This window comes from Pectinophora gossypiella, chromosome 3 (assembly GCF_024362695.1).
Source record: "Pectinophora gossypiella chromosome 3, ilPecGoss1.1, whole genome shotgun sequence".
NCBI classification, from domain to species: domain Eukaryota; kingdom Metazoa; phylum Arthropoda; class Insecta; order Lepidoptera; family Gelechiidae; genus Pectinophora; species Pectinophora gossypiella.
Genome location: NC_065406.1, coordinates 2228064 through 2239677, shown reverse-complemented (window position 1 = coordinate 2239677; position 11614 = coordinate 2228064). Strand labels below are relative to the sequence as shown.

Sequence of the window (11614 nt, the reverse complement as noted above, 5' to 3'; positions counted from 1 at the left end):
CTATATAAATATTCTATGATATTCATTTTGTATTTATTTTATTTTTGATATTTTTATTTTATTTTATTTGATATTCTATGTTCTATGATACTATTAAGTAGATCTGTCCTAAAAGTTTTCTTACCACGGCTGTCACCTCAACATCACTATTCGGAAGAATGTTAGAGATTTTTTTTCTTGTTTCATACTTTTCCGAGCGCAATTTTTCCGTAGTCAACTAGTTTTTAAACTTGTATTTTTCTAAATTAATATGCCAGAAACAGTAACTTTATAACAAGTTTAGAATTAACCGCTTCTAACGACCATATTGTCTAACAGGTGTCTAATAGAGATTTTATCTTTAATTAAATTTGGATATCGCTTGGGACACGCTGCGTAACGGTGTTAAATTCTGTTAACACGCATAGAGGTATAATCATACACAAACTCACGCCCGTATTGCCTGATGGGGTAGGCAGAGACCTAATTGATCGGAAAACAACTTGCAAGACGGATACTAGATATATTTAAAATAATAGTCTTTGTTATACAATTGTTTGGCGGATGAAACGTTCGTTATGTAAAAATTGACGATTCAAAGTGTAACTATGTTACTACTGAAAAAAGATATTTTTGAATTTGAATTTTATGCATAACATAGACACATAAACGCACGCTCGTAATACCTAATGGGATGAGCAGAGACACAAGTAATCAAGGACAACTTGCAGCCACGGTTGATTGTCCATATCGATTTTCCACTTCAGGAAATATATTATCTATATCGATTTTCCACTTCAGGACCCTGATACCGACCCCGCCAGCGTGGTCGACGATTTCCCTCATTCAGCGCTTATCGCTATCGATCCACTAGGGTCGATTAATTCTTTCAAATATTTTTCCTCTCAGACGACGCCCTGAGCCGAGGTTCGCGCCCAACTGGGCACCCTCAGGCCTGTTGTCTTAAATGTTGTACCGGATAAGAGCCTTCAGCGCTCCCCATTTGACCGGCCAAATAGTGCAGCAAATCTACAATAAGTCACGTAAAAAATAAAAATATATCTATTTTCACTTCCCTATCCCCATATTTCTCATGTCACACGTCCTATGCAACAATTAATGCACCAACCATAATTTGGACAAACCCTGTAAATTGGTCGTTTTCTCACGTCGGCACTTTTAATTAGAACGCCACCTGCGCTTGCGCACCGGAACGTTTTACCACGCGGGCTAGTTACATTGTCAGGGTGCACCTATTGTCACTTGGGAGAAAGATGGGTATGCATATACAGGGTGGTAGTGACGCCATGTCGAATACTGAGGGGGATGATTGTAAGTTAATATCAAGTGTATTGAAAAAAAATATAATTAAATTAAAATACTTACCTAACTCAATATTAAAGGAACTTAAAAAATTACTTTTTATTAAAAAGCCCTCCCAAACCGTACCAGAACCCCCTACGATATCACAATACCATCCCCCCCTATACCCACCATACTCATACCGACCCGCAACCCTATTCCTTCCCTCCATCATAATTACAATAGGGTAGTTTCGAACTAGTCAAATCAGTTACTTTTGACTAAACGTCAAAACACGAAATTACTATAAAATTTGTTTGAAAAAGCACACTGTGACGTCATAGAAAAACGTGACAAAATGTCGCGCTTATTATTACGTTTTTCTTGATTAAAATTCAAAAACAAGTTAAATAGGAAAAGTTTTTTTTTTTTGTATTTTTAGATCTGTCTTTATTTAGTTATCAGAATGTCATAATTTATTTTTGATCTTTGAAACTTCGCTATTAGAGTACATACAATTTTTAATTTTATAATTACAACTCCCATTGTGCGAGGGTAGAGATTGCTTTCAGCCAAAAGTCCGTGGTGGTGGCGGGACATTAAGGAAGTACACCTGTCTTGGGTGTAATTAAGAATTCTTAGTATTTCGTAACACAATACAAACATTAGTGAAATTATAGTGGGCGTTGTGGTTCACAAACTGGGGAGTTAAAATGGCCACATCGAAGCAATTCGTCTAAGAAAGCAATATTGCAATTTGACATTTGCGCATATAAAAGTTAGTGCGCAATGCAAACATATGTCTAAAATGAATTGCTTCGATGTGGCCATTTTAACCCCCCTGTTCTTTAAGAATTAACATAAGTTCACGACTATATCCCAATTGGGGTAGTCAGAGGATAAGAGAATGTCAGGTTTACCTTTAAATGAGGAAAGAGGTGGCTCCATTGGATTCCGAACCTAGCCAAGCCCGCTTAAATCTTTGGCGGCGGAAGTGTTCTCCCACCCCTTTTATCGCGCCATCGGAGGGTCTTCCGCCTGGAAGTAATCTACCGTGGCCCACATGGAAGTCTTTAAATAGGCTCCGGACACAGGTTGGCCGCTGCAAGGATAATCTCTGCAGGTGGGGATACCTGGTTGATGGTTGCGATGATTGCGAGTGTGGAGTATCACCACAAACTATGGCTCACCTTTTGTGCTGTCCTAAGTGCCCTAACACCTGCACTATTGAAGACCTTTACGAAGCCACTGACAATGCCGTAAGCGTGGCCAATTATTGGTCAGCAAAAATTTAGCTTCGATCGCCATCGACTCGCAAAGAAGAAGACCTTTAAATTAAATTAGGTCTGCAGGAATCAGGGCTCTGAATGGGTCTTCACCCATTTTTGGACATTAGGTACCAAAAGTGGTCACTACTTACTTTTTTTCTTCTAACAAGTTTAGTAAATTGTGACTAAGTATTTTTATAAAGCATTTCCCTGATGCAATATATAAAGCGAAGGTTGGTGGTCGGGCTGGCAGAGGAAGACCTAGAAGGACGTACATTGACCAAATTGGAGATGTCTTTAGAAAAGGTTCAGTAAGATCTACTCTGAACCGGCGTGCGTTTATGAAACGATTGATGAATATGGAGGAAGCAAATGGAATTCCATAGTCTCTGCTTACCCCAGTGGGAAATAGGCGTGAGTTTATGTATGTATGTATTTCCCTGTTTAAAGACAAAAATAAATTAATACTTAGTAGGTATGCGCAGAAAGACATTATAAATAGAAATATACTTGATCGAAACTTTGAACACCACATTTGTTATTAACGGCAGGTGCGTAACATGCGCACGAGTGGGATCTCGACGTTAAACGCATCCTTCACATGTTTACTAATTCGTTTCCTACTATATCGTGCTTTTACACTCTGACAATATATTGACATGTAGATTGTTATACGTTACTTGTAGGTTTGCCCCAGAAGGCAGTAACTATCATCTGACATATCACCTGATTGTCCGAAAATTATGTCCTATGCACGCTTTTGCTCAGGCGAGTTAAATCCATCGGTTACGTCATCACTAATTTAAGATACTCTTGTCGGTTTTGCATTCTCCATTCATCCAGTGGTTGCCCCAATCGCCTTCCGTTCTGCAGTACACCGACCAATTTCTCAATCGGTGATGTTCTAGCTACAGCCCTACCAGAATCCATTTCCTCGGCCTCTAACCAGTACTGATACCGCTGCTGCCCGGCATCAGGGGTGTTATTTATGTTATGTCACTAAAATGTATCCCTACCGGGAATCGAACCCTGGAGTTTTCGTTTGACAGTCCGTTAGTTCTCACATTTTTCATAACTTTTGTCTCTTTTTTATTTATGGTTACTTTCCAAAAAACCAACTGTTTTTTTTTAACTAAATCGCGTCACGGCTCTTCAAAAACATATTGAATTCGTTCAGGGCAATAATTTGAACATTTTTAGCTAGTTTTATAGAATTTCGACATAACATATATCGACTTGTGGATACGCTAGTCAAAGTTTTCTGTTTTAAAATTTATCGCGTTAAGCTTTAGAGGACACAAGAAGTAAGTAAGTGCTATGATAAAAGTTACACGTAAGTATAAGTCATTGCATATTGAAACCATACCAAAATCGTGAAGAAAACAATTTCGCAATTTCACATTAATCGATCTATAACATGAACCCTGGTTTAATTTATTATAACGAGCCGTAGCATTGTTTAATTACCGGGATCGAATTCACTGACCTTGTATCGAGTGACCGCTACTCGCTCAATATACACCTAACGGGTATAAGATGACTGCGTGAATTCCAAGCTCTTGTGAATTGGCTTCTTATAGTTGAGGCCTCTAGGCATAGCGGATAGCAGAGAATTTTGAACTGTTGTATTGTATTTATGAAATTAAGAAATACGTCAACTAATAAAAAAAAACCTCTACTTCAGTAGAGGCATAAAAGCTCATAAAACCACAGAATGTTAGTGACATCGTAACGAAAACTTTAAGGAATGATCCAGGCCATGATTCTGCGTATATCAAGTGGAATCTTCCGTCGCAGAAGTATAAAACTGAAAATAATTTAAAAAAAATACAAAAATTTTCAAGACTTTTCCGACAGGAAATTCCACTTGATATCGACTCAGACTCATGGTCTGAATCATCCCCCTCAGTATTCGTCACGATGTCACTAACACCCTGTCTTTTTCTTCTATGGTGTGGGTTGTGAGGTGGAGTACCAAACTCATCAACCCTGGTGTCAGGGTTATGATTGAGCCGCCAAAGGCCCCTGACATGGCTCATGTAACGACTTCATCAGTAAGTAGTAACCGGGACCAACGGCTTAACGTGCCTTCCAAATCACGGATCATCTTACTTTCGGACAATGAGGTGATCAGCCTGTATTGTTCTAACCAAACTTAGGGACCATAAAGTAATTTTTGTGATATATGTTCCCACCGGGAATCGAACTCAGGACCTCCGGATCGTTAGCCCAACGCTCAACCACTGGACCACGGTAGGAGCATAGTCCCCCATGTTCGTTCTCGACGACGAGATGGACCTTAACATTTGTTACTTAATCGCTATCCGCTCTCGATCCACTGTGGCGCCGCTATCCGCTATGCTCGTAGCCGCACTCTCAATAGGTATTCAGCAGGTGTACTGGATATGTCAAGCATGACAAAAAATCTGCTGTTTCATTGCAAAGAGAAAGTGTTCCAAGTATGTCAAAGAAATGAAGAGCACATAATTACCATGTAAGCGCTTTTTTGAAGACACATTTTGGTGTGATTTTTGTTCCCAAAACATCGCAATCGACAACTGACAATCTACTTCCAATGCAGGTACACATTTTGTAGTCTCAATTTATACCCGGGATGAGATTAATTGCAAAATATCGAGGGTTTGTAGAAGATGATCACATCAGAATGTCATCATCATCATCTCCCTGGGGTCTTCACAGGGTCCGCTTACCTAACCTGAAGGTTTGACCGGTCTGGTTTTTTACAGAAACGACTGCCTATCTGCCCTTCCAATCCGCGAAGGGAAAACCAGCCCAATACAGGTTAAGTCATACCTCCGAAAATGCATTTCTCAGGAATGTGGATTTCCTCTCAAAGTTTTCCTTCGCCGCTGAGCACGTAATAATCATTTGTGATCCAAACATGAATTCGAAAATAAATTTGACAGTCATTGGTTTAGGCCTGTGCTGGATTCAAACCTGCGACCTTAAAGTGAGAGGCAAGCGTTCACATCAGAATTAGATTTTTCAAAAAAGTACATGGTTTCACAGTAAAGCGACGATATTGTAGACGATTTCGGCCATGTACTCAATATCATGGACAGAAAAAAACTACAGAGCAATACCGTTTTAATTCGCTCACCGATTTATATCCGACAAAAAATGCCGATAAGTTACCGTTGATCATTTGTTGCTGAATGAAATAGATATATATATTTTTTGACGTGACTTATTGTAGATTTGCCGCAGATGGCATTAACTACTTGGCCGGATACATGGGGAGCGCTGAAGGCTCTCACCCGGTACAACGTTTAAGACAACAGGCCTGAGGGTGCCCTCTGAGAGGAAAAATATTTGAAAGAATTAATCGACCCTAGAGCGTCGATAGCGAAAAGCGCTGATTGAGGGAAATCATCGACCACGCCGGCGGGGTCGGTATCGGAGTCCTGAAGTGTTTGGTGTCGCGAGCTGATTGGCCGCTTCTATTGCTAGAGTAATCGGGTCCGTACCGTCCCTAAGCGGAATGTATTCGGAAGCCACAACTACCAGTGGATTTGTGAATGAAATAGGTACTGGACAGAATACTCGTATAGTATATTGTATATATATATATATATATACTATATACTACTATATAGATATATACATATATATATATAGTAGACCGTTTAGTATATTCGTTACCAAATACTTAAGCCTCTAAAACTGCACTACAACCAGAGCGTCAGGTATTACTGACCCGCCATAGGCCCCTGACATGACTCATGTGACGACTATGTACTTACATCAGTAAGTAATAACCTTTTTTTTTTTCACGTGGCTTATTGTAGATTTGCCGCAGATGACATTAACTACTTGGCTGGAGAAAAGTAAATAATAACCGGGACTAAAGGCTTAAAGTGCCTTCCGAAGCACGAATCATCTTATTTTTTGGACAATCAGGGTTGATGGGGTTGGTAATCCTCACAATCCACACGGTAAAAGACCAGGGCGTCTCCAATACAAAATACATACATAGCATCATGCCTGCATCCCCGAAGGGGTAGGTTGAGGTCTGTAGGTATATGAAGACGTGAATAGGGTGGCCATTAACCGGGCACAAATCCTGGAAACTACGTGATTTAATATTTACGATCCTAACATGAATTCAAAGTCATAAAGTCGACTTTAGTGGTTTAGAGCCTAAGTCAGGATTCGAACCTGTAACACTGTGATGTAAGTCACGCGTTCCCCGAACAGGGCTATCCCGGATTTCTATCAAGTACCTATACTATTAAAATATAATCAAAAAAATGTAAGTAACTAACTATTGTTACATAGAAAAGAATCGATCGACCCAATATCAGTATTATATAAAAGTGTATTTGTATCAGCCGTTCGAATTTTCAATCACTTACCCACCGAAATAAAATTGTTAGAGGGTAAGACATTTAAAAAACGTCTAAAAAATTGGCTAGTTGATATGGAATTTTATGACTTGAATGAATATTTTCAACAACAATGATATTTAAAATTGACAAATGTTTATAATGTGACTAATTATTAGGTAAGTACTTACTTAATTCCTTGATGCTTAATACTGACATTATTTCTAATATTGTACGTCCGACATGGACATGCTGTTGAGACAATTTCATAATGTTTGACACCTGCATGTATGTACCTACACAGCTTCTCAATAAATGTTTCTTGTTTCTTGTTTATCGACTGATACCATCACTATGCTAATGAACGTCACAACACTAGCTTTCTTACTGTGTCAGATCTAATTCTTTCCGCGCATTGAGACGATTGTAAAATGTTATCTTATTGAAATATAATCACTAACTGTACTGAAATGGTCGGTCTGTTCTATACTATAAAATTAAAAAATACGACAACTAATAAAAATTACCTCCACTGAACCATAAAAGCTCATAAAAAAATATAAAAGACAAGTCATTCAAAAGCTTTTAGTGGCTTTTTATCAATGACTCTTATCAGTACGGAACCACAGGGAAAGATAGCGTATGATAACCCGCCAAAACAATGTATGGGATAGAAAAAAACTAGCCCCTTAAAGCATCCTTGTAGCGACCGTTCCGCCTTCACAATGCATAAACATCTCTCTCTTTCCAACAAGCTGTTTAAGTACACGAGAGAAAGGGACAAAGAATCATATGGCAAATGTCACACGGACCCCAGGTGAGTGCATGGTTCAATTTATTCGAACGCCGGCTTTACGCGGGAAAGCACGTTCACGCAGTTTTATATTTTTAAAACTTTTAATTTTCGAACGTGTGACTTTGAACCAACCAGTGACTTTTTAAAAGGAAATTCGAACTTTTTAATTTGATTGTGGAAAAGGTTTTTTATTGTACAATTTTTGACCACGTGTTGAGATGTGGACTCGCAGTGTGTTTGGATGTGAGACAGGGATCGGATCGTCTCATTGTGCAATATAGGGATTTCTTAAGACGGGACAACAGCAACGGTGAGTCCTTTCATAATGTAACCGACGATTTTTTGTTACATTTCAAAAGCTTATTTTGGTGATATTTATTCTACTTGTAAAGTATCATTCTGCCTCTAAAAGCAAAAAAATAAGATATTTTTTTAATTAAAAAAACATTGGATATGCGTAAAACGAAATTATGATAGCTCGTTAGATATTTCTAAAGTAAAAATATTATTTTTTTTATAATTTGAAAATGAGTAGGTAGATACTTATTCACCTACTTCGCAAATTACTTTTTTGTGACTTTGTTTTTTTTTTCGCGTAAAGTTGCTCTGCTGCTCGCGTTGATGTCTTTTCATAGCGCGAACTTTTTACTCGAAGAATCTCAGTAAACTCTTTGTAGTTATATTTACATACTTGCTATGTAACTACTTATTGACTTTTCAAATTCTTATTTTATGATACGTAGGCCGTATACAGTAGACATTTGCGATAAATTAACAACGTACTTAAGAAAGTTTAATATTATGTACCTATAACCCTAACGTACTTGGGTGGATCTTCGCATAATAATAATCAAAATCATTTTATTACTTTAGAATCTTTTGTCTTTTTGCTAAATTATAGTTACTTACACTTATGTAAGTCGCCGACATTTTTTTTATTAAAAGATTTCAGTGCGTTTGACTACGATCCAGCCTGATCTGAAGCAGTGATTTGGTCTAAAGAGGGGCATGCAAACTCAAATAGTGCTCACTCTTGCTTTGAAAATCGCCAAATTATATATTACATTACATTTAAGTTTGAACTACATATTTTTGAGTGTTCGATAACGATATTAACTACCGATGTTCGAAGAACTACTCACTTACTCTTATTTTTGTTGAGATAACGATTTATGCTTATGACTGTAGATCCTATAACGGATTTATAGGCTTAATAAACTCACGTCTATTTTCCACCGGGGTAAGCAAAGACTATGGAATTTCATTTGCTTCGATCCTGACACACTTCTCTTGCTTCCTCCACATTCATAAATCGTTTCATACACGCACGCCGGTTCTGAGTAGATCGTACTGAACCTGTTCTAAGGACATCTCCAATTTGGTCAATGTACATCCTTCTAGGTCTTCCTCTGCCAGGCCTACCACCAATCTTCGCTTTATATACCTACTGCTTCCGCAATCCTTTTATCCTTCATCCGCTCTACGTGTCTATACCAACTTTTAATATCATGTATTCTTCTTCTATCGTTTGGGTTGTGAGGTGAATTACCAGCCTCATCCCCCTCAAAGAGTCGCCAAATGCCCCTGATATGGCTCATATAACGACTACTTACTTACATCAGTAAGTAATAACCGGGACCAACGGCTTAACGTGCCTTACGAAGCACGGATCATCTTACTTTTTGGACAGTCAGGTGATCAGCCTGAAATGTCCTTACCAAACTAGGGATCACAAAGTGATTTTTGTGATATGTCCCCACCGGGATTCGAACCCGGGACCTCCGGATCGTGAGCCCAACGCTCAACCACTGGTTCATGGGGGCCGTTAAAATTTCATGTATAAATGCATGTTTCCAACTCGTTCCCAATAACGCATACCTAGAAATACTACGACACGATACTTTACCAAATGTGAAACATATTCACATAAATATTGATTAGTAACTCGTTATTATGCTAAATATATGTGCATTGGCCATTAAAAATTCCAGCTGAATGGTAAAAGCCACCATAAATTACTAGCCGATGGTAAAATCCATGGTAATTCGTTGTGGTAATGTTGAAATTAGGAAAGGGTAACATTTATGCATGATGTTATTTTGGGCGACATATCTTTATATTTTTATTTACTTACTTATTAAAATTATATTTGAGCTGTTTTGTACCGTGTTGGGTTTATTGAATGATGAGGAAATGGATATTTTCGTTTAGCGTTTTTATTAGAAATGAAAATATTTTATGAATTTAAGAATAAAGCTTCCCGGGTAAGAAAGAGCACACAACCCCGCCGCTGATAAGGTGGCCTTTGCCCACTTTAGAATAAGTTTATCCTGTAAATGTCTTGTTTTGTGTGCAATAAAGTGTTGCATTATTATTATTACCACACAACGGGTCCCATCTGTCCGGTCAAGTAGATAATGCCATATGCGGCAAATCTACTATAAGTTTAAGACAATTTAGGCAGAAATTAGAATCATTTATTCAACGTAATTATCATGGATAAACTTGTTGAAGCAGGTCAATGTAACATTTTTGAATTTACCGGCCTGAAGCAATTTAGGAGTAAGATAATCTAGGATTTAGGTTAGTCAACCTTTTCCTTCCTCGTCCTTTTTGTAACTTTTGTTAGTATTTAGTATTTACTAAAACACATTAGACAAAAAATATCTACCTACGGCAACTACAATAAATCCTTGGATGATAAGTATAATAGGAAATTATTTTTTTATTTATAATTAAATAGTTTTTTTTTTAAAGAATATGACATTGTATGTCTAAGGCAGGCCACAGAATCTCACTTAATCTAAGGTAGGTACTATTTGTCGCGATAAATGATTATAAATGATGATGATCACGATAAGAAAGCATTATGATGTAAAAAAAATACTACTTAGTAGGAAGATACGCGTTTATTCGGACATGTAATAACGTAGCAGATTTAAAAAGCGAATATAAATGTTAAAGTCAGAAGAGACAGACTACGAGAGATAGATTGGCGACCATATCTTGATCAAATTCGGGATGTTTTAAAGATGGGCCAAGTAAAAAGACCTCAAAACCTGATTTTAATGAGATTGAAGCAGCGAAAGTGGAGCGTCAAGTTTTTATTTTAACAAAAATAATTGCTTACCAAACAGGACCATCGGAATTACAAAGAGAACAAAAAAAAGAACTTACTTCACGCATATTAGCTTGCAAAATCTTAACGTGACCGACCTACGTTGGTATGAATTAAATACAATCTCGAAAATGCAAGTAAAACGTCAATCTATAGTCGTGAGGTCGTGGGTTCGAAACTTCGAACTCATAATGAATAATAGTAATACAATTACAAGTTTACATAGTGGTATATATGTGGGTAGTCTATAAGTTATATCTTAACGCCGCTGCGACGGTAGTTCCCTTTGTCTAATAAAACAGTGTGCAACTAGCCCGTGAGTTTGCTTGTCGCCTGCGCGTCTCGCTCCCGATATTCACATACTTAACACATAGTTTCGTCATTAGAGCTAATAAGGCTTTCGTGGAAATGGAATTTTATGGTAAATATGTTTGATAAAGTCAGTAGAAAGTGTTTTTGGAATAAACTGTACTTACATAAATTATGACTTTTCAAACATGCCTGAATGGGTAGAGATCCCGTAGTTAGAAGATTAAACCTCATCTCATCTCTACTGGAATAGAATATTGAAAAAAATAAAAATATTATTTTTCAGTATACAAATAACAAAAAAAAAAACAATACAGTAGAATAAAATGCAAAGTCGAGTTTAACTCATAATTATAACTAAGTTGTTTAAATAGTAATTTGAATCTATTTAATAATTAATTTTGCAATATTAAGTAACTTTAACACGAATATTAATAACGTTAATAAAGAAAATATTAAGCATAACCAACCTAGGAACATCCACATAAATACTAAC

General features: G+C 37.3%; 1 protein-coding gene across 1 annotated transcript in view; it reads left to right on the top strand.

The window, feature by feature from the left end:
* Positions 1-7747: 7747 nt before the first annotated feature.
* LOC126379711 (uncharacterized) overlaps positions 7748-11614 on the top strand; it is a 77334-nt gene continuing 73467 nt past the window's right edge. Inside the window, exon 1 of the mRNA XM_050028535.1 lies at positions 7748-8001. The gene's annotated coding sequence lies outside the window, so the exon portion shown is untranslated. The remainder of the gene's footprint in view (positions 8002-11614) is intronic.